The following is a 25,180-nucleotide window of genomic DNA, read 5'->3' on the forward strand; positions in this document are numbered from 1 at the left end:
AACTTTATAAGCTGGTCTAAAATGTGCTCTTAGCTATAAGAGAAGAAACAAACAACAACCCAAGATATTCTCATGGTAATATCCTAAGCATGTTTTAAAAAATACCTATATAAGGCTGTGTTTTGTGGCCCAGGCTTGTGAGGGAGAGCAATAGCAGTTCAAGGATGCCTGGACTACAGAGTGAGGTCACGGTCAGCCTACATAACTTGCTGAGGGACTACCTCAAATACAATCAAAAGGAAAAAGGGCCGAAGAAGATTTAGTTTGGTGGTAAGGATAATCTAAATAAGGAAAGGAGGGATTTTTAAAAATAAGAATTAACTGTAGGAGGAAAATATCAACAGCTGCAACTGCGTTGTATTTAAAATATTTGTGTTTATCTAGTAGCATAAAGAAAGGTTAAAAAGGCAGCACTGTGGGGAAAAAGCTGTGTGTAACATACATGAGGAAGGTCAGGTCCCTTTGTTGATTCGTGTAGACACAACTTACAATGAGAAGGGCCATCCGAACGTCTATAACCAAGTCTGATTAGATCAGACCTTATTTAAGGGAATGGAAATGGCTACAATTCTTGGACTGTGTAGTAAAACTTAGGGGGCATATCTAGTGACCCATCAGTACCACTCCTAGACTGTCTCGTATGCCTATGGGTCAAACGGTACGCAGAGCAGTGCTTATAGAGGTATTAATAGTAATAGTTAAATGAGAAGTGCTCTCCAAATGCCAACTTTGGGAGGAGTGAACCAGCTGTGACATCTTTACTCAGCAGAATGCTATAAAGAACATCAACCACAACCATGCTTCTATCAATACCCGTAACGCTGAGCAAGAGAAGACTAACACAGCCAATGTAGTATTATTCTGGTTATTCCAATTATAATGTTGGCAACACTAAGTTATATTATAAATGCAGACATATGTATGATATCTACAAAGCAAACTATAGAAAATAATCATGGCAAAAGTCAAGATAAACTTCACCTGCAGAGCTTAAGTACCCTGAAGGCAGGAGCTAAATCTTTTCTTATCTCCAGTGTCTGACACAAGACACACACTTAGCTAGTCAGGGTTTTCATTGCTGCGAAGAGACACCAAGACAAAGGCAAGACATGTAAATGGGGCTAGATTACAGTTCAGAGGTTTAGTCTATTATTGTCTTGGGAGGAAGCATGGCAGGATGCAGGCAGACATAGTGCTGGAGAGGTAGCCGAGAGTTCTACAACTGGATCCATAGGCAAGAGAGACAATGAGCCACTAGGTCTGGCTTGAGCTTATGAAATCTCAAAGCCTACCCCCAGTGACACAAGTTCTCCAACAAGGCCATACCTACACCAACAAGGCCACACCTACTCCAACAAGACCACACCTACTCCAACAAGGCCACACCTACTCTAACAAGGCCACACCTACTCTAACAAGGCCACACCTACTCCAACAAGACCATGCCTCCTAATAGTGCCACTCCCTACCACCACAGCATTTGAGAGACTTTTAAAAATCCGGCTGTTATTTTAGTGAAAGCTTGATTGCTGGTTGTTCTCAAAGCCACAGTTATCTCTATTCCTGAAAGCAGGTTTCACACAAGACAGTCATAAAGTCCCCCAGCTTGTGAAATCCATCATTTGTGCTGTGGAAAACACTTACTATTAGGTGTCACACTCTCACAGGCAATGCCATATTTTAATTAATGACCATTTTTGAAAAAATAGCATCCAAGTATTTTTCCCACTGGATTCCCACTCTGCTTTCTCAAGTCTAAAGATCCAGCCCCTATGTTTCCACAGTTGTGATCTGCCACTGTCCCCCAGTTTTGGATGAGACTTCCAACCTAGACAGTCCTCCCCAAAGCACAGACAACATCCAGATGATATTTTAGAGGCTACTGTGGCAGAACATAGTGACGGCAAGAGAGACAGTGACAGAAGAGACATTAAAGAAGAAGGTTGGGCTGGAGAGATGGCTCGGTGGTTAAGAGCACTGACTGCTCTTCCAGAGGTCCTGAGTTCAACTCCCAGCAACCACATGGTGGCTCACAACCACCTGTAATAGGATGTGATGCCCTCTTCTGGTGTGTCTGAAGACAGCTACAGTGTACTCATATGCATTAAATAAATAGTATTTTTTAAAAGAGTGAGGCTTGTTGTTACAGATGCCACGTCTCATAAAAACGCATTACTTTGTTAACAAGGATCTTCAATCTGTTAGCTAAGTGGTCACATGGAAGGGCAGTGTAACATAGCTTGCCTCTTTGGAAAAGAAGAAAAGATCAGCCAAAGATTCCAAATCTCCTCACCTTTAAGTATGACATGATACTTAACTACTTGTGGAACATAGCTACTATCATGCTCTCTCTCCCATCCCCCCCTTGCCCCCACCTACTACTCTGTGTGTAGCAGAGATTTGGAAATTGTGGTGAGTTTCCATAATGACAGTTGGATTCCAAGCATCCTGAAGATAGAAAGGACATTACTATCTATGGAAACATATCATACCTTGAGGTTAAGGAGAATAAGGACTAAAGAGGGGTGACCCCACATCACCCTACTGAGGACTATAGGTGGAGGTACAGTGCAGCTCACTTGTCCCTGGTGTATAGAGATGTCCACTGCTTTGTGTTCATTTCCCCAGAGTTATCCAGGAGTTTGAAGTAAAGTCTTGGTTAAATATCCCTGGAAGATGACAGCTGCTACCCATAGGGACATTATCGAAGAGCTTTAAGTCATCGTGATTTAGGAGAATGCCATCACCTAAGGTCATCTAGATGCTGGCTGTGATGACCTGCCAAGGGTTTCCAAGAGGATACTAGACAGAGAAGACAAGAACCAAGGCTACCAAGGGCAGCAATCCCCCCGTACCCAAGTGCCTCCTTGCACAGCCAGCCCCACAGGCCCGGATACATGGTTCTCCTAAGTACTGATGAAGCCAGTACCCAGGGAAATAGGATGATGGATGGGGAGTGTGTCTCTGCTTCTCCCTATTAGTCCATATTTTTTCTAGGACATGGTAGAAAGAGATGCTGAGGAAGTTGCACAGTGGATGATCGTAAACACGACAGATGAACAGATCAAAACCTTTCCTCCAAATATATCTTGAAGGGTAATTTGAGACAACTGTGCAGTAGCTCTGCTGGGCGCAGATGTGGAGACACTGGTAAAATCTGCCTAAAACCCAATCTCTCGGAGGTCTCATTTGTCACTCTCGGGTCAGGGAGCAAGCGTGGGCATGTGCCTGATTTAGTCTCTGCTTGTCACTTGCCCAAATCTAACAGATCCTACCCTTGTGTTTCCACAGCTGTGATTTCTTGTCGTCTCCCAGTTCTGGAAGACACTTCTGACCTAGACAGGCCTCCCGAAAGCATACACAGCTAGATGATATTTTGGAGGCAACAACTTCCCATCTACACAGAGACCCCAGAATCCCTTGTTTGGTAGCTCAGGCTAGATCAGAGAGTGTTTCACCTCCTCATTCATTATTCCAGACTTGAGGGTCTCACACCCAACTCAAACTCTACATATAAGCAGGGTGGGGGAAGTGGGCACAGCTTTGTCCAACAGTTTTAATTAAGTAGAATAACCATTATCCAGAGTCCTTGACAAGCAGCTCTTACAATACCACCGAGAGCAGTCAGATTCCATGTGCAGGTATATTGTGCCATGATAGCAAAACCCAGGTCTGCCAGATGTGGCATCTCAGGTACACACCCTACACCTTCTCCTTCCAGGTGAGCTCTCAACCCAGCAAAGAGCCCAACACTGTGACTCCATCACTGACTGGCTTCTAACACTGTGACTCCATCACTGACTGGCTTCTGAGAGTACTTTCTCCATATTCCTATCATCGTGACACAAAGCATGAGTTTTGGGAAAATGATCTTATAAATCTGGAAATGTCTGAAAGCACTGCACCAGTTTTGAAGCTTGACATTCTGCTTAAACTCTGGCCTTATTTGCAGATAGAATATTTGCACAGACAAGATGGGTGTGGTTGCCAGGAGAAGTGAACGGAAAAGGCGTAGAGGGCATCTATCAGGTAACCAGACAACTGGATTCAGTCTGCACCAAGACCCCATCCTTCAGGTCATTGTTAGCTCTGTTGGACTGAGATGTTCCAACCAGAAGGAGAACTTGGGATCCATTATCTGCCCAAAGATTAAAGCAGACCATGGTGGAATGCTCTCAGGAAAGAGCAATAGATTGAAAGGAGTACAGAATTTTCACTCCTGATAAACAGAAAGTAGAAATGCCATGAAGGGGCTTGGGAATGGTTTTCTGCATAGAAAATAAATTTGGGCGTTCTGACCAATGGAATGTGACCAAATACCTATCGTGGACCAGAGCACAGAGCTACACCCTGTAAAACCTGACAACCCAGGAATAAAAAAAGAATATGGGAGTTATGGCCAAGCTGCAGTCTGTAGGCTGGACAGGAAACTCGGAATTAAACAAGCCAGATGCTGTCCTTGCTTGAGGAAATATCGTATTTGGCCATTTGTACACTAGCAATTGGTGGCAGGAAGTCTGGGATCTATTCTGTGTTTCTGTCTTCCTAGCATGCTGATTTGCAAGCCGTTGGACACTGCCATTTGTCCAGTGCCCATGGCCTGGCCTGGCAGAGTTCTCTATGCCTTGCCAGCCCAGCCAAGTCCATCAGGAAGCAGTTTGCCAAGCTTCCTGTTCACCACCCTCCCAACTGTGGAACTGTGGCCTGGCCTTGTATTCAGGATGATCCCTGTGCCATTTGGCAGCTTGGAGACACATTTAAGAGCACAGATCATTGTTATGGGCAGCTGGCCTTTTCATCTACCTAACAAAGAAGAGACAGCAGGCCCCTACAGAGGGGGCTTAGATGACATATGTAGGGAATCTTTCCTCTTCTTGAATCTTGGAAGGCTCCTTCTTTTCAGAGGAAATTCAAAATTAAGGCAAAGACATTATACATATTACAAGTGTTCTCTATGGGAAACAGTAGGCAGGCGATTAATTGGCTACTGGTAGTTAGTTCAGTCTTACAAGCTTATGCACAGAGAACCCTCCTCAAAGTATTTTGACATTCATGCAAGGTTGATCCCTTTAGCTTTGAAAGATTCACCATTCTTGCCACATAGAGATAAATATACACAGACACATAGTCAGATCTCTCTCTCTCTCTCTCTCTCTCTCTCTCTCTCTCTCTCTCACACACACACACACACACACACACACACACATGCTTTTTTCTCCTGGGATATACAAATGTTATAAAATCTGGCTTGGTTCAATAATTCCATCTCTTAACAGAACACCATATGCGAAGTACTTTTGGAAGAAACAATGTCATTGTGATAATTTATTTTTGTAAATTAATGCTCAAGGTTCATGGACAGCTCACACCAGCTGAGCTCTGGGAAGCAAAGACTGAGTATGAATTGAACAGAACCGCCTGGGAATGGTTGGTGTGTCCTTCAGAAACCTGGCAGCAGATCACAGGTCCCCAGCTGCAGGACGACTCTCAGTCACAGGCAGAAAGTACTTTTGGAGCTCCTTGCCAGGTCCATGCTTGACTTGTGCCATTACTTCCCAGCCCTGGATCAGCCGGCAGCCGCTGTGGGCAAGGACTCCCAACTTCAGCACAGGGCTGAGTTTTGGGAGGTTTCAGCTCCTAGGGCTGCATGCAGCATGTAAGAGCAGCCACACCATACATGCTTCAGGAGTGGTATGGTGTAGATACTGCCACCCAGTAAGACATGGACACTATTCTCATGCATAGTCTCTGAAGGATACCTGAGATGGGCCCAGTCATAGGGGCAGCTCACAGGCCCCATACCTCCGGGAGGGTATATAGACAGTTAACCATTGCTAGGTGCGTGGATAATCTCTTGTGGACTTGTGGAAGCATCACCTGTCAATAAAAAGTCGATAACCAGTAAGCTAAGGCAGGATTAGAAGGTGGGACATCCAGCAAAAAGAAAGGAGCTTTGGGAGATAGTCAGGCAAGAGATGGGAGGATTCCCCACCCAGACTCAGAGGAAGACAGTTTTCAGACAGGGTCTGAAACTGTGGAGAGGTAATTAGCCACGTGGAAGACGTAGACAAGTATAACTGGGCTAATCTAAGTTATGAGTGAACAAGTGAGTCTGAAAACGAGCCTCGATATGGCCTAGGCATTTATTAATAAAACTAGCCTCCAAGTCGTTATTTGGGAACTGGGGTCCAGGTGGGAAAATCCAGTGGTTACAGCTAGGAGAGAGACATTTTCTCCAATGGTATAGCTCTTCTAAATTGCCAATACTTTTGTAGGATACCCTTCACCTACACTTTGGAAGGCAATCCTGACTATACTGTTCCACCAAGCTAGACTTGAGTGGAATTGTTTTATGAACCTGTCATTGATACCCAATATGGGGTGACTAGACCTTTGTGAGTCTACCAAGCAAACCTGACATAGTGAGCTACAGGGAAATGGGGGTGAGGGAAGGCAGTTCAAATGCCCATAGGCAGAAGAAAGAGAGAAAACAGAGACAGGCTTCTTAGGCTTGAAACTCGATGGTCTGGATGGACAGCAGGCTTGTAATCCAGAAAACAGGAGGAGTTAAAACAGCAGTGGGTTATTGATAGCCAAGCAGAGGGGCCCAGGAACCCTGGGATCCAGGGGCAATTGCTCCCCAGAGATAGAGACCCCAACGTTGCAGCCACCTTCACTGTCACAATGGGCAAATTCATTTGCGGCGTAGAGCTGAGGCTCCAGAGTGGATATGTTTAGGATTGAATGTCCACTCTTAATACACCGGAGGCCCCGCCACTTCCTCAGATACAAAGGAGGACGCTAGTAATGACACTTCCCCGACAGGGATGTGCGAAGCCAAGGAGATCACTTAAGCACAGCTAGGTCTATAAGAAGCCCTTGGCATGCCTTACTGTCATCTCACCCATTTCTTCAGCAAATACACTTTGTGTTCTTATTGAATCTGAGCCGACCCCAGTGGTCTGTGCCACACAGAAGTAAACCTGAGGGGATCTTTGCCTGTAGAAACAGACACCCAGAGGGTGAAAGGACTGACAAATGGCAGTTTGAACGCAGGACGAGGTGCTATGAGGGAAGCCAGGAGCTGCTTGCTCCACCAAAGAGGGAAGTTATCCCACATGTCAGTTAGACAAAGCAGTGGGAGAGCTTGATTCCCGATTTCCCTTTAAGAGTTGGGTGGGGGAGGGGGCGGGGCAGGGTGGAGGCTAACTTGGTAAGGACCAAGATGAGAGACAGAAGAAAAATTTCAGAAAGAGACAACACAGGCCACACTGTAAATGTATTAATACGCAAGGTAATTTGGAAAGGAAATGCCTCTGAGCTCAGGGTTGCTGACGTTGCAATGGGACAGCTGGAAAGGACCACAGCCATAGATCTGGGCAGAGCCTAGAGCTTCATGGATAGTACCAAAAGACCTGGCCTCTCTTTGGGAGTTCAGGACACACACAGCCAAGCCCTGCATTTTGGATAAGTTGCTGCGGTGCCCTGGGAGGTGGGAAGGCAAAATATCCAGGAATGCCTGGCAGGAGCCCATGCCAGAGGTAAGAGGGGATGCCTGATGGCGGGGAAAGGCAGAAGTAGTTAAGAAAGAAACTTGATGGAACTCACAGGTTAGTTGTGTGTCAACAATGGATCGAGAAGCCCAGACCTCTAGCTTAGGATGCTGAACAAAGCGGTCCTGGTCTCTGAAGCAGGTCAAAGAGGGAGGATGCAGGCTGAGGAATAGAGTCAGAGGAGCTTACTTCTGGAACAGGTTTTCAACTGGGATATCCTGGTTTTAAAAAATAACCCAAGGAGAAGATCTTAGAGAGAAGAGGGAGGGAAACTTAGCAACACGGCTGAAGAGGCAGGCTGGGAAGACAGTTCCCAAGCACAAAGGGCTGGCTCCTTTCTGGTTCACTCTCTACCATCTTGCCCAGGTCCCAGATGTGTCTGCCAGCCTGACTTCCCAGTCCTTGCAGATGTTCCTGGTACCACGACAACAGCATCTTCTCTAGCTCTCTTACCTTTCATCTGTATTCAGATGCGTTTTGCTCCTCGTTGCTCCTGCAGTCTGACCTTTCTAAGATGCTACATAAACTGGGTTACTTCTATGCTTAATAAACTTCAATGGCTCCCTATTGCCTTCAGGATTCAAGTAAATCTTCTCAGTGTTGTGGTTTAATAACTTTCTACTCACAAGTCACTACATTTTTTTTTTCAAAGGGCTGAACAGGAAAAGGAAGAAGAGCAGTCAGCTACCTGGTCTTTGGAAATGAGCAGAGGTGGACTCAGAATTCCTCAACACCCACTATTCCTCCATGTCTACTGTCTTGGGTGATGACTTGGCCTGTGCACTGCCAAGTACCAGAGTACCTTAGCGTTCAGAAATAAGAAGAGGCCTGACACTGGAAGACCTTCTTCCTTCCTTTACCTCTCTATCATACCTACTGGCATTGCTCAGAGAGGTGCTCGGGAACTACGGGCTCTGGTGCTATCTTCTCTCCACTTACAAAGTCTTCCCTCATCCCTCTAGTCCTCTGATTCTGGTTTCCTTTCAGTTTGGAGAAGTTACTATTAATTATTTAGGCTTCATCTTAAGATGTTCTCCATGACTTTCTAGAGACCTTCTACAATGCGTCTAGATGAACCGGCCATGGGTCTTCCGCATCCTCACCCCTGAGCTCTCTTTCCTCTGTCAAATGTCATCCCCTCTTGTTTGCTCTCCTCTCATCAGCAAGTTCTCTAGGGCCAAGGCTGGACCTCATTCATGTTTAGATCACTGCTAATATGAGAGTAACCCAGGAGCAGATAGTAGATACACTACTCCGCAAGGGATATACTGCTGCTCATAAAATCTCTCGGCCAGTCTTGACTCTCTGATCATGCAGATAGCAGACTCCTTAACTGCTAAACGCTTGCCTCCTCCAAAGAGTTAAGAATCCTTGCAGTAGCACAGGGTCTTGTGAGCAGGAAGATTCATTAACACCGTAGGAAAGTTGTTTGCCATGGTGTGTTAGGAAAGGGATTATAAACTGGAGCAAGTGGATTTGGGGGAGTAACACTACTTAATTGTTGTATCTTGCTGTCTCCTTTTTTTCTAAAAAACCGGGGGGTTGGAAAATGAATGCAAAACAGTTAAGTCATTTCCCAGAGGAAAATATCTTAATAATTTTCACTCAAGATAGTGTCTAAACACTGAATATAAAGGAAGGTAAATCAATTGTGTGGCTATTTTTGACTGAGTGAAATGGTCTCAGAATCGCTCAGCATCTTCAGCTGATGAAGATATAGGTAATACCCTGGCCCTACACAGCCCAATAAACCAGAGAGTCCTTCCTGATATTTTAGAATTAGTAGGATGCTGTAGACCATATAATTCATAGCTTCATTTCAAATATCAAAGAGTGAATGTTTTAACACATAAGTGCACATGTGCTTTGTCCAGTGAAGTGTGGGTCTCGGGGAGTAAGAAACTGGAAAATATTATAAGGCCACAGAGTTGAAAATAATGCCCCCAGGGATATGAAATATGAGGTCTCCCACCAAGCACAGAGTCTATATAAGACACAGATCTTGTAAATGGAAGACCACCCCAAACCATGCAGACTTAGCCTCTTAGAAATAAAAGTGTGTGGACACCCAGGGACAGAGGGTGGCCCAGTTTCTTGGGCTAAAAGGAACTGCACTTGCAAAAGTGTTAGAACAGAACGAATGGCAACCTTTGGAAATAGCAAATGATCCTCAAAAGCTCCGTGATGGATTTGAGCAGAGGGTGGAGAAGATGAGGGGAGAAGGGAGCAGAGGCCAAATGTGGTGAGTAGCAGAGATGCTGAGGAGTTTAGATCTTTTCCTGCAGTCCATGGAGAGAAATTGAAGAAAGGCGATATGGTTAGAAAATGCATCCATCCCCAGCTGCAGGATAGAAGACAGACTTGGAAGCCAGTGGGAAGCTACAGCCAGGCAAAAGATGAGCTGTAGAGGGGACAAAGAGATGGGAAACCAAATGACACAGAAAGACTTGAGAACGGCTGAATCACACACACACTCACTCACACACTCACACACACTCACAGTTATACATACACTCATACACACTCACATACACTCATACACACATTCATACACACACTCACACACAGACTCACACACTCACACACACTCACAGTCACACACACAGACTCATACACTCACACACACTCACAATCACACACACAGACTCACACACTCACACATACTTATACATACACTCATACATACACTCACACACACTTAAACATGCATACTCAGACACACACTCACATACACATACACACACATACTCATACACACTCACACACACACTCACAACACTTATACACACTCATTTACACACTCACACACTGATACACGTACACTCACACACACACTCACAACACTTATACACACACTCATTCACACACTCATACACATACACTCACACTCATACACACAAACACTCACACACACATACTCACACACACACTCACACACACACTTATACACACATATACACACACTCACACACACACATACGCTCAGCTGCAATGGGCAAAGAGACACTTTGTTAGTGGTGTTGGTCTTACATCACTCAGGAGCAGTGCAGACAGCGGTTCTTCATTCTAGCTTGATGCCTAATTGCTTGGTGGCCAAAGCTATCTTATACCTAAGACTCATAAAAACCAAATCAAACCCAGGGAGTGCAGCGTAGGAGGAGGAAAACAGGCAGAGATCTATGGACTGCCATACCACCCACAGACCTATCCTCCAGTGCACAGCACAGGTGGGCCATAGTCACCCGCTCACCCCCATACCACACAGCACAGATGGAGGATGTCACCCAGGAGCCCACCAGCCACATGGCCTGCCTACAGTGAGAGCCATCACAGTGTGCAAGGATATGATGGACAGATGGGAAAGAGAGAGAAATGAAGCAGCTTGGTCATTATGAAGAAAAATGGAACTGGAGACTTGAAGATAGAGAAAACTAGCCTGTTATGAATGGCGAGCCCCACCATATAAGGTCATAAGGGCCCAGCCCTTGCTGCTGCTGCTGGCCATATCTGAATCAATGGCTGTGTGGCAGCAGGGGTCAGAATCAATGTCTGTGGGTCATATTATCACCAGAGAATATAGAGAAGTCCCTGGTCAGGGCAGTTGCTGGAGAACAGGTGGATGTCCAGAAGCTGTGCACACTGGCCCCGCCCCTTCCTGGATGCATCACTCTGGAGAGCTGGGGCAGCACCCAGGAGAGCAGGCCCTGCACCTCACCTGGGCAATGCTGTGGAGCTGGCCCTGGTGGCAAAGGCACCGGGCGAGGCATTCGCAAGGGTATGAGAGTAGGAGAGCTGGGTCAGCCCCTCACAGGCTGCAGCACTTCGGAGCGCAGGACTGGAACCTTGACTGGGCAGCACAGCAGAGCTGGCTCTAGAGGTGTGGGTGTACGTGAACAGGTCCCAAGGGCGTGAAGGCAAGAGAGCTGCCTCTGTCTCCTGCCAATGGCAGCACTGTGTGACCTAGTAGGAGGAGTGCTGGATGGGGGGTGGGGAGATGAGCTGGACTGGGGTGCTTGATGCAAAGCATAAATAATCAATAAAAAGTGTTTAAAAACTTGGGTATGAATCGGTCTGAGTGGTTAAGAACATTTAGGAGATCTGGGGTGATGTACTGTTCTGGTTTGAGAAACTATGTAACTGGGTGACACCATTCACTAAGTGGGAAACACCGAAGTCCCGTGTGAGGCAAGGGGGCGGGGATTGTTATTTAATGAGCACTTACTAGGTTCCAGGAATTAACAGCAGTGCTTCACATGCTACTCCCGCGCCCAACCACTTCCTCAACAATATCTACTAAAAATATTATACTCAATAGACAAATAAGATATTGCCCAAATATATGCATGTTTATTTAAATGGCTGAGCCTAACTCGGACATGGAGCTGGATAGAAATCAACAAATACGATTGAGTTTGGAATGTTAATTAAACATAGAAATTGGATGGTAACCAAAAAAAAAAAAAAAAAAAAAAAAAAAAAAAAAAAAAAAAATCTAGATTCTGAGAAAGAAATTTGCTCCGCTATCCTAGAGGTCAGGGGGAAGAGAAGGTTTTGAGTAAAAGGCAGGGGATGATGGGATTTGGGAGCATGGATGATATTGATCTCAATTGTAGTGATTCAGTAAAGTGAACACAGGGATTATTTGGGGTGATATTGGCTCTAGAAATAGGAGGTGAATTCAGTGAATATAAGCATTTCCAAAAAAAGGAAAAAAAAAGCCATACTCTAAAAAGGAGTGAAGAAACAGCCATAAAGACAAACATGGGGTCAAGGACAGGACCAAATTTTTAAGGTCTAGACTCAACTTAAAGAGAATGTTGATGTTAAAAAAAAAAAAAAAAAAAAGAAGAAGAAGAAAGCAAGACCGGTTCTTAGGTAGAGTGGTTGATAAGTGTACAAGTCGGTACAGGCAGAACATTTGGGTCCAAATGCAGATAAGCTGGTGGAGGAACTGGACTTAAAGTAAAGAGATACTGGGATGCCAAGGAAAACTGGAAGGCGTGAAATCATTGTCCAGGTCTGAAACTCACTTGAGATCCATGGTGATAAAATTAAAGTAAGAACTAGTGTTCTCCAACCTTGGCTAGCCCCTTAGATGCAGGAATACAATGGGTAGACACATAGCTTTAACTGACAGTAAATATTGAGGTTTATCCAGTGAAGCACTGCCAAAGGGAAGGGAAGCAAGGGTAAATACAAGAGAGACACAGTGATGGACAGAAACTAGAACGTTTACTATGAGTAGGGATAGTGGAGGTGGGTTAGGCAGACATGAGTCCAAGATGGCTATACTAAAGGTAGCCAAAAAAGCAATTTAGAAAGATAGAATCATCCAGTCCCAAAATTGTTGTCCTAAAAACTAATACTCTGGGGTTGCAGAGATTAACTGATGGCAAAGTTGTAGCCATTTCTGTAGGTGATGATGACTAAGGTGAACTTGAGAAGGGTGTCATTGTAGAGGAGAGGTCAACCATGAAGGGAGATGAGTCATATCCACAAATGCTGATGTTAGTAAAGAAACAATGGCAAATGCAGTGGTCCAAGGACTCAAATAATTGATGAGATGAAAAAGAGTGAATACTGGTCAGAATATAATCTCAACAGACAGAGTCAAGGGCATGTTTTCCCATGACTTTTAATATGACAGATTGGGATAGAGGCTAACTAGGAAGAATAAAGGAACATCAGGAAATAGCAACCTGACATGAGGAGGGTGCCTAACTCAAGTGTAGACTCGGGGTGGTGGGATCTGCATTCATATGACAGGGCTGCTAGAGCATCCTCAAAAGCAAGAAGTTGGAGGAGTAATTTAGCTGCATTTCAGAGGCCCCAGGAGAGCTGGACAGGGGCTTGGTCAGTGGACAGCTGTACAGAAGTGTGTGGATAAACCTTTTGTCAAAGCTCACACGTCAGGTAAAGCCTGGTGAGACCAACTACGGTGTCTTCAGACACCCATGGAGGTGTCCTGAGTTTAGTGTGCCTGAATGACACCCATCACATTAATGTCTAGAGCAAGGAAAGGGATGCAGCTCTAGGACAGAAGACGGGGTAAAGCTGGAGAGGAAGAACTGAAGCAAGGTAATCTACTTGTGGCTATCACAGCTGTTAGACTCTATGAGCCCACCCAGTGGTAGGCACCATGTAAGAAGAGAAAACTGTGTCATGCAGAAGCCCCACCCAATCTCATTGACACCAAGAGGTGAGAGATAAGCGAAACAGTCAGGAAGATTATCCAGAGGAGATGAAAGTCAAAAAAGCACAGGACTGTGCGGAGGACGAGGTCCTTGGCAAAGGCTGCAGAGAGGTCTCTTAAGGTAAGCTCAGAAAAATTTCCATTAGGTTTAGCGGAGTGAGCCATTGGTGCTCTTGATACTGCAGATCCATGCAGGAGGTCAGGTTGTTATAGGCTAGAGAGGGAGGGAGACAGGGGAAAGACAACTTTATGCTTCCTCTTAGCTAGAGAATTCGGAGAGGGCTGTACGACCACTCTAAACCTGTTATCCAACACAGAAATAGGAATTTTAATACTAGCTCATTGACTTGTGTTTAAGTAAAATTAGGTAAAACAGAACATTTTGTAAGTAGAAGGCCTGCCATAAGTAATCATGCTAAGCATGGCATAGATGATTGCTATTGCTTGCCTATGAAGAACTTGAAAAATAAGACTGAGCTAGGAATGGGCTGTCGAGTTGGTAGATTAATTTGTGTGTGTGCATGTGGGTTTTACAGAGAACAGATTCACCGGAGTAGCTGCGGTCTAAGAGATTGAAAATCTAGCTGTAAGAAGGGAAGACTACTGTCCCTTGTTGAAATGAACCTCTGACCCTGGATGTAGCCACTCATATTATAAAGAACAGGGCTGACTTGAAAAATCCGCAAATGTATTTGGAAAAAGTCACAAGGGTTCCCAGAAAGTGTGGCTGTTCAAAATCCTCAAGCACTGCCATCCACGGCTTCAATAGGCCTTATCGCTCCAGCTGTAATATGCTTTCTGGAAGGAAATGCTGTTGATTATACAGCTAGGCTATGATTTTCTGATTTGTGCAACAATATCTCGCTGGAAGGAAGATAGATGGTCATGCATTGAATTCCTAATCCAGTGCCTAATTCTGTCTCAGGTACAGTAAATCTTGATGTGTTACCTGAAGGGAAAGCTTCGATTTCTGGAAAATGAATATTATAGAGTTTTTCTATGACCCAAAGAGACTTGTGCTCCGTGGATTTTTGCCAGCTGCATTAAGATCCTCTATCTGGAAAATAGCACACGTGCAACCTGATTGACCATCACCTGTGCCCAGGGGCATCTCAGCTTCAGCAAACTCAGAGCCAGGCAGTCAGAATTAGCAGCTACTCCTCACAGATAAAGAGCAGAAAGGCTGACAAGAATGTCAATGTCTTGGGTATTTTCAGGCTCACTAGCCTAGGAAGAGAAGGGGCGAGTAAGGGGAAGCTGCAGAATGGTCAGCAGGAAGCAGATTCCTATAAATCCATCTAGCTTGACTCAGTTTACCACCCACTGGAAGATCTCTCTGCTTTTGCTGAGCTCAGTGGACTAGAGGAATGGGACACAACGGAGTCAGAGAAAAGTGCCCTCTGTCCTTTTTGTCGTGGCTCCTGGAGTCTCTGTGTTCTGTTCCTCCCTGATACTTCTGAACTGCTTTTGCTAATGGCTCTAGATCGGTAATTTTTCAACCTTCCTAATGCTGCGACCCTTTAATACCATCCTTCATTTTGTGGTGAGCCGCCAGCCATAAAATTATTTCACTGCGACTTCATAACTGTCATCTTGCTACTGCTATGAATTGTAATGTAAACATCTGATATGCAGAATTTTGGATATGAGATCACAAAGGGTCACAACCTATACAGGTTGAGAATCACTGCTCTAGAATCTCTCCACAGGAATGGGGTGATGGCTTCAGTAGGAATGGGGTGATGGCTTCAGTAGGAATGGGGTAATAATGGCTTTAGTATGGATCTGTGGTTCTCTAGCTGTTTCCAAAGATTTAAGGAAAAGCCAGTTGTTTCTGTCAACAGTTGGGGAAAGAAAGGGTCAGACAGAAATAAAGGAAGCCTTAGTCACTGGTATGTGCCTGCCAGTGATAAGGACCTAGAAAGACGCTCTGGAAGAACCTAGTGATGGGATGGCTTTGAGATTGAATTCAACTCATTCCTCATAGCTCACTGTGCTCCACATTCTAGCCTTTGCTCACTCCTCTAAGAAGTCCTCGGGGACAACAAAGTTGAATTAGTATAAAGAGATACAAGATGTTAAATTACTTTCCTACAAGAAGTGACATATTGAGGGTTTTTTTTTTTTTTAATGGCATTAATAGAAGTCTGAGCAAATGGTGGACTTTGAGCAGCAACAGGATGGGGAACATATTTAATGTGGACTAAATAAAGTCAGACACAGAATGGTAGGGAACTTGGGCCATACTCTGGAGAAGCTTAAGTGCCAGACTTATGACTTTGTATGCATTATGGTTTGCAATGGAAACCACTGCTAGCTCCAGAGCAGAAAAAGATTGACAAGGAAAGAAACTGTTACAAGACATGATTGCATCAGTGTGTGGTAAAAATGATAATGTTCTTTAATGTCTATTGTTTGAATAGTGAGCATTGTTGGGGCTAATCATTGTTTCTTAGAGAATGTTATTAATATGTGTGTATCTATTTCATAGATAATATAAACAAGGTCGTCTGGGTATATTTTCCATTGCAAATAGCCCATTTAGCTGAGAAATCATAATTGAGTCCCTGCTGAATCTATCACAATGCTCTGAGTTCTGTGAGGCTGCCATCCACAGCATCAGATTTCTGCCTCCAGCTGAAAACTTTTGGATGCAGAAAGATGAGGTAAATATAATTCAGTATCACAGACATACAATTTACTCAAGACTCTCATAGTCTGAAGTAGCAGAAACCAATTCAAGTTACCTAAGATGAGCTACGAGCCACGGAAGCATTCATTAATGTTATGGTCCTGACTCAAGGGGACACTAAAATTATGGGAAATAGCTGATTTCTCCAAGGTTGAGAGACTTGGTGATGCCGTAGCCTGCATGCTTCTGTGGGCCAATGTTTTCTATGCCATGTATCACATGTACTCCTCAATGCTACATTTTGAGATGAGGTCTAGCCACATCTCAAAAGGCTCCTTGAAATCAATGTCTCTCAGTCCAAAGCAGAGTTCCCAAGATAGAAATTGGACAGCTACTTATATTTGCCCAGTCAGTGTGGGAAGGGTGGTGGAGATGGCTCATGTGGGATAAACAGAGCTGAGCTCTGGTGGTGTCTATAGAGTGGTAGTCACTCCAATCAGGGGGCATGTGTGAACACACCCCAATTTATTTACCATCTTTGTCAACACGGTCTCAGAAGCTTCAAGGATCCTATAGTATAGAGATCAAAATTAATTCAAAGTGGGTTAATTCCTGGTAGCCTTCCTGAAGAGACAGGCTTTAGGAGGTGCCATCCAGGGTAACAGAGTGAAGAACCTGAAATTCATGGAAGTACCTCTTAAAAGAAAGCTTCTTGTGGCAAAGACAAGGGAGAGAGAACTCAAAAACTGCACTTAACATTGCAGCTTTCTCTCTTCCTGAGGGACTCAACCGTTCACACATGGGCTAAAAAATTTCTGCAAAAAATAAAATCTAAAAGATTAAAACAAGAAAGTGACTTTATCAGGTATAAGCTTTGATACCAGACTCTGTATCTATCTCTAAGGACATGAGATAGGTGTTAGATGTCTGAAGAAGTCAGGGAGAGAAAACCCTAAGGCCACTGTAGATTTTTTCAGAGTTAGCCATGTCTGGCCTACCCAGATGAGAGGATGGTCTCAAGAGCAGAGACTGTTCCAGAGGCTGAGAATTCCAACACTGATCTCCCTGGTAGTCCTTAGGGAGGACTCCTTATGGAGGTCCTAACCCCAAAAGACCTTCTGTAATGGCAGATAGAAAGTTGGGACATTAGCTGTAGCATTTATAGCTTCTCACTTCAGAAGCATCATGCATTTACAAACATGAAAACACCTTGGAGGACACCAGGTACAGGAACCTACAGGAGATTGTGGATAGCCTCTAAGCCAAAGATAAGATCCTGGACTTTATTCTTATGGCGCCATGGAGTTGGGACTTCCAAACTCTCTCTGTTGAGTACTCTTCCAGGATGACTAAAAGAGCAAACTAGGATGTGGAAGAAGGTTCTAAGAGGTAGAGGATAATTTAAACCTCGAGTATTCTCTGACAGTTGTAGAAAGATGCATAGGAAATATCAACAACAAGAACAATAGGAGGCTATAATAATGAACCAGGTGAGAAACAATGATGGCTGGACCAGAGCAGCGAAGTGGAAATGAAGAAGCTGAAATGATGTGGTTCATTATGGCTAGCCAGATGAAGTGATGTGCTATGGGAGAAGGGAGGAGGCAAAGTGACCCTTACAATGCATGAGATGTATAGTGGTTAAATACCAATATTCCTCATAGGCTCATATACTTGAATACTTTATACCTGGTTGGTGGAACTGTTTGGGAAGCACGAAGAGGTGCGGCTTCATTGGAAGAAGTGAACCAGTGACAGTGGATTTTAAGGTTTCAAAAGCTAACTGTCTGTTAGCTTTCTCTGCCTCATGCTTGTGGGTAAGATCTAAATTCTTAGCTACTGCTCTAGTACCATGCATGCCTGCCTACTGCCATGATCCTTCCCATAATGTACATGGACTCTGTCTCTGAAACTGTAAACTCCCAATTAAATCTTTTCTTCTATAAGTGGTCTTAGTCATGATGTCTTATCACCACACTAGAAAAGTAACTAAGACAGAATATAAAACATGGGTGAAGCCTCCTCAGGAAACAATACGTGCAAGTTTAGGGTTAGTTCTGTAATTTGAAATGTCTTTGAATTCCCTAGGTTTAATGGTGCCTGAACAAAACTGGAGTGTAGAGATGTGCTCTGGGCTACCCGGGCATTAAAGTCAATAAGCCCATCAAGTGAGCTTAAGTAAAATAAGAATGCATTGTGGAGCATCTCATTAAACCCCAAAGCAGAATTAAAGAAGGGATCCCCAGGAAAAAGCACTTTCTATCACAGCCTCCTGCTTCCAGGTCTTCGGTGGTCTTCCACAGTCTCAATCAGCAGTTCCAAGTACACACTCTCTCTAAGTTCTCTTCGTGTGTGTGTATGTGTATGTGTGTGTGTGTGTGTGTGTGTGTGTGTGTGACTCTTTTTTTATTTCCTCTATCAAACTGCCTTAGTTTTGTGTGTATGTACATACATATGTAGTGCAGGTACATATATGCATAGTCACATGCACATGTAGGGACATGCATGTGAATAGAACTTAGAGTTGGATCTCAGGTGTACATTCTAATTTCTTAAATGCTGACCACTTGGGTAGTTACATCTATTATTACTTATCTTTATTTTGAAGTAAGTTCTCTCATTGATTTTGCACTCATCCAGTAGCTTAGGCTTGTTATCCAGTCACCTCCAGCAACATACCTGTCCCACATCCCAGTTCTCATACTACATCTGCACATCACACATTTGGCCCTTTTCCACATGGGTTCTGTGCCTTGAACCCATGCTTTTCTGTTTCTTGAGCAAGTACGTTACTGATTGAGTTCTCCTCCCCACAACATACTTTCTCCTTTTATATTGTTTTAGTCTTGCTTTGCTTTTATGTCTAAGTAACAAAACATAGCTGCCCTATTCGACCTTCAACTTTCTAGTATTTTCCAGTCCATTAGCCTCATAGATACTGACCAGCAATGCTGAACCATAATTCTAAAGTCCTTAAGAGAAAGGATCTGATTGGCCGAAGGTGATGATTCAGTTCTACTCTAGCTATCAATGAACAAACCAAGGACAAAGAAAATGAGAGTTTAAATGTGGGTGGTAGCTCAGGTCTATCATTCCAGCACTAGGTGGAGGATAGGGGTGCTAAGATAGGAACATTGCAGTGAGTTTGAGACTGCCCTGATCTCCACAGTGATTTAGAAGCCAGTCTAGGACACAGAGTGAGGCCCAGTCAGAAAACAAACAGGTAAACAAGCAAAACCCCTCAGTGATTAAAGTTCATTGTATGATCCTGAAAGTGAGAGGAACACTTTGAGAAAAAGATAAAATACTCAATACTTGGAAATGTCATAGACATCTATAAATATCAGCAGAGTCAAGCCGTAGAATAAGAAAGCCTCACAAAGTTGATGGATTTGAGAGCAACCTCAAAAATCATCTCCTTACACTAGTAACTGAGACTTTTTAAAGATACAGTTCACAGTAGTCAAAATTTTATAAAATATGTAGGAATTTTTTAACTTCCATGGAGACAACCTTAAATTTCTAGTAAGTATGGGTGTAGGTATAAATGATACTCTGAATAAGAGATTTATGCCAGAGTCCCAGATGGCACAACTAAGGTCTACATTAGCACAGAGCCTTTCATGTGTTTATTGGCCATTTACATGCCATCCTTTAAGAACAGCCTGCTCGTTTCATTAGTTTGTTTGTTGACTAGGCTGTTTGATTTCTTGATATTTCGCCTTTGTACATTCTTTAATGATTCTAGATATTAATCTGTCAGATATGCAATTAAGAAAGATTTTCCTCTCATTGTGTAGGCGCTGTCTCTTTCCTCAGTTAGACCTGAAAGTAGAAGCAACGTTGTCTAAGGGAACAGGAGAGATTAACAAGGGTTTTGGCTGGAACATGATTCTTTAAACATAGTACAAGTCTGTCTTATGCTGGTCTGAAAATGCCTTCATGAAACCCAGGACCATGTGTAATAAACGCATGCCAGTAATATATAAAAATGCCCACTATCTCCAAATTAGTCTACAAATTCGGTACAACTCCAAGCAATTTTCTATACATAGCTTAAAGGATCTTGATAAATATGTCATACAGTTTAAATGGGAGCAGGAGAAGAGAAAGAATTCCCTGTGTATCTAAATTGAGGTTTTGATGCTGTGAACAGACACCATGACCAAGACAACTCTTATAAGGACAACATTTAATTGGGGCTGGCTTACATGTTCAGAGATTCAGTCCATAATCATCAAGGCAGAAATATTAAGGCAGCATCCAGGCAGGTGTGGTACAGGCAGAGCTGAGAGTTCTACATCTTCATCTGAAGGCTGCTAGCAAAATACTGACTTCCAGGAAGTTAGGATGGGGGTCTTAAAGCCCATTCCCATAGTGACACACCTACTCCAACAAGGCCACACCTACTCCAACAGGGCCACACCATCTAATAATGCCATTCCTTGGGCTGAGCATATACAAACCATCACACTGGGAGATGGTCACGCTTCCACATGCAGTATGTGGAATCAGCTGAGAAACTGTCCTTAATTTCCTCGGTTGACCTGCACAGGTAATACAACCCAATCCAAATTTTCAGATGTTTTTTTAATATGAAAATTGAAATGGTGATTCTAACCTACAATGTGAAGGATCTGGAAAAGCAAAAGCGGTGTGGGAAAATAAGAATGTGGAAGCATGTACCTACACTATCACAATCGACAATGACAGTCAAGTAATTGGGATGCTGTGCTTTTAGCACATAGATTAATAGGATAGGAAACACAAACTATGTCCATTGTATGTAGATATTTTACCAAGAGCTCACACTTATTTCACAGGAAAGAAAATATTTTTAAAAACATTTAAATTTCTGCAGAGGGTAAGTTAACATTAAAATTTTTCTCAGGTTTATATACAAAACACCCACTGAAGTAATACACTTAAATGTAGGAGCTAGTATCATAAACTTTCTTAGTTGAAGCAAAACACAGCATTGTGACCATGAACACCGTCCTGGTTAGTTTCAGTTGTCAGCCCGACACAGCCTCAGTCATGGTTGCCAGCCCTCCTAATGTTGCGACTCTTGAATACAGTTCCTCACTTTGCAAAGACCCCAACCATAAAATTATCTCATTGTTACATCATAACTGTAATTTGCTACTGCTATGAATCATTATGAAGATATCTTATATACAGGATATCTGATATTTATACCAGGGGTTGAGAATCACTGGCCTAGAGTAATGTGACAGAGTCTCAGTTGAGGGAATTTTCCCAGATCAGATTGGTCTGTGGCCATGCCTGTGAGAGACTGCTTTGCTTAATGGTTGAGGTGGAAAGAATCAACCCATTGAGGGCTGCACCATCCCTAGGCAGGAGGACTCCTCCTCTATACACCATCCTTAGGCAAGAGGACCCCTCCTCTATAAAAAAGCTAACTGAGCATGGGCCAGTGAGCGAAGCAGAGCAGGGCCTTGATCCTTCCTGATTTTTACATTTGAGTTTCTGCTCTGACTTCTTTAACGAGGGGTTGTTACCTGGAGGTTTAAGCCAAACACATTCTTTCCTCCTCATGTTGCTTTCAGTCGGAATGCTTTATCACAGCAATAGAGGCCAAATCAGAACAGGTGGGTAAGTCTCTTAATCAAAATGCAAAAGCAATTAACTAAAATTCTCATTTTAAAAAACTTGGTAAATTGCACACCCACAAAATTAAATTTTTTTCCCTACTAACCAAAAAGAAATGAAAAGGCAAGACAGACTAGAAAAACACTAGTTATTTGTCTGGCAAAAGCTTCATACCCTTCAGATTGAAAGGGAAGAGAATGCAGAATGCTCCTGTAAGTCAACCATGGAAGAATAATCCAAGAAAAAGAAATCAATTTCGTATCTAAAAAAATATCACTCCAAAAGAGAGTAGCCAGTAATGTACTCAATATCATTAGTCATTGGGGAAATGTAAATTAAAGGCACAACAAGGTACATTCCACAGTCACTAAAATGGCTTCTCTCTGAAACACTGACAGTACTCAGTGTCATGGAGGGACGGGCAGCTACAACTCCTAGACATCTAGTAAAAGGTGGCTACTGCAATGATTTTGAACTGTGTTTGTCATTTTTATGAAGTTAATGTGACCTCACTCTAGAAGCAGAGATCTTTTTCTTGAATATCTTACAAACATAAATAAAAATCGTGTCCACAAAAGACTTTTACTATCATATAGATAATGAGCTTTCATATAGTATGAAAAATTATGAGTGGTCCAAATGTCCATCAATAAGAAAATAAAAAATACTCACTTTGAAATGTGATGGATCAAATATTAATACCCGGAACAACAATGATTGATCTTAAGCTTCAAAAATAGCAACTACCTGGCTCTATTTATATGAAGTTCTCAACCAAGTAAAACCAATCTATGGAAGTTGTAAACAGAAATTAACTATGTTGAGGGGGGAGAGACATAAAGCCACAAGAAAAAACTAACGAGAGGCTGATAAAAGTATTTTACACTTTAAGGTTGTCTCAGATAATTACAAGTTTTTATACTTCAACATAAATCATTGAGGTATACCTTGAAATATAAACATGAAGAGATGATAAACATTCGGCTGAATGAACTTGAAACTATAACTTTTGAAGTATACAAGTTATACCTCAACGACTTGTATAGAAAAAATAAAAAATCAATAGTTAAACTAAAACAACCCAGAGAAGAAAAATCAACAGGATAAACCCACTTTATCAGATAATAAAATATACTATAAAGCCAAAGTAATAAAAAACACTGAGGTATCAAAATACCAATCAATAGCACACAATGGAGAGCCAAGGTAGATCTATTATCATATTTCTTATATGATAACAGCAGTACAAATCAAAAATAATATTGTTTAATAAAAGTATTGGAGAAGCTAGAACACAAGAAAAGAAAAGCTGGATCCTTACCTGATATATTACTGTATTCCAAATGGATGCAGGATCTGAAGGCATTAACTAACCATCTACAACGGTCAGAATTAAATACAGAAGAATGTACTTCAGGACAGTGGTAAAAAAACACCTTCTTAAACAGTACTTCAGCAGCACTCACCACTGCAGGTAAACTCAACTACAGCAAAATTATGAATTTTTCAGTCCATTGAGACACATAGAGGAAGGATTCATAGGTGACAGAATAAAGAAATGCATTTGTGGCATTTGATATCAACAGAGATTATATCACTCAAGGTTTACATGAGCGTCCACTAAGCCAAGAGACAACAACCCAAATTAATATCTTCAAAGGCTGTTGCTTAACAGTTTAGAGAGAGAAATTTAAAGGGAACAGGAAGTATGCAAAGAGACATTTGGCCAGTTTAGTCATCAAAAGTGTTAATTAAACAACAAGTTGATTTGAGTTTACTAGGCTGATAATACTTGAAAGCTAGATAATGCCAAGAGCTGGGGGGAAGGCTGTGGGCACTGGGATTTTCTACTGCTCCTGTGCAGACATTCTGGAAACCAGTCTGTTTCCATCAAATTAGGTACAAAAACCATCTGAAGCCCCTCATGGAGTACAGACCCCAAGAAATTGCCACGGAGGTCCCAGGGGCACAAATATGAAGGTGCCGAGCTGTTTTGGCTATCAAAGATGGAAGAGGGTCTCTGTAAACTGTGGTGAATGCTCACAGTAGCATCTCTGTATGGCTCAAATATCCACCTGTCAGCTCTTAGCAGCACAGGTATCTGCCGGGGCCAATCTGGAAGACAGCACAGGAACCTAAGGAGGGAAACTTGTGAAGTGACACTATTGGGGGTGGACGTTTAAAATATACGTGGCAGACAACAACCTGCCATTTGTAAATATTTGCAAGAGGGCACAAGATGGAAGGAGTAGGGGGGAATAGAGAAAGGGAAGGGAATGAAATAAGAGAGGAACTCTGTGTGTGTGTTGGGGGGGCCGTGATGACCCCAGGGCACATGCTGATTAGGAGGGCAGATAGGCTATTTTGCCAGCTAGGCATAGAAACTGGTTGTCAAAATTTCCTCTTGGGAAATAATAAAGATGGGTGTGAGTGAGGAGATCTGAGGGGAGAAGGTAGACTGGAAAGTCAGTAGGTTGCTGCATTGGGCAGTGCCAGAGAAGTTTGTTCATCCTCAGTGTTACCGTAAAATGTTTGAAGCTCAAAGGAGCTAAGCAGATCACCCAAGGTCATGGTGTACAAGAGATAGCACTAGAATTCAGGCTGAGTATCAAAGGGAGTCATCCCCTTGCTGTCCCCACCTAGGCCAAGGCAGTCTTCTCAGCTGCCACGCCTTCCCTACTAGACCTCCTAGCCCACCGTAATCTTGCCCTACTGACTAATCTTGTCCTACAGACTATTCAAAGTCCCTGGAGTAACCGCTTACAGTACGTATCTCAACCTGACACTGTACTGCTCAAAATGTTTCACACCACAAATCTTTCTGGTCCTGTTACATTCAGAACAGAATCCAAAAACGCTCGTGTGTCCTGCAAGCCCTGGAACCCAGCTCTCTCATCTCCGTGTTCCATCTGTCTCTTTTAGCTGAGCCATGCGGAACATTTCGCTCTCTGTTAAACAGCCCATTCCAGCTCTGGGCCTTCCCATTGTACCCCCACCCCATCTTTTGCTTTCCCCTCTATCACTTTGCCTTGTCCAAGTACAACACACAGAGAACAACCTTCCTCAGGACAGTCTCTGATGACCACCGAATCTAAAGTACCCCATCTTCTGCAATAGTCAGTTTTTAATACTGTACCATATTTTGGTTTTGCTACCTAAGCCTACCCTGTATTTTGTTTGTTTCTTGGG

This window comes from Micromys minutus, assembly GCF_963924665.1.
Source record: "Micromys minutus genome assembly, chromosome: 21".
NCBI classification, from domain to species: domain Eukaryota; kingdom Metazoa; phylum Chordata; class Mammalia; order Rodentia; family Muridae; genus Micromys; species Micromys minutus.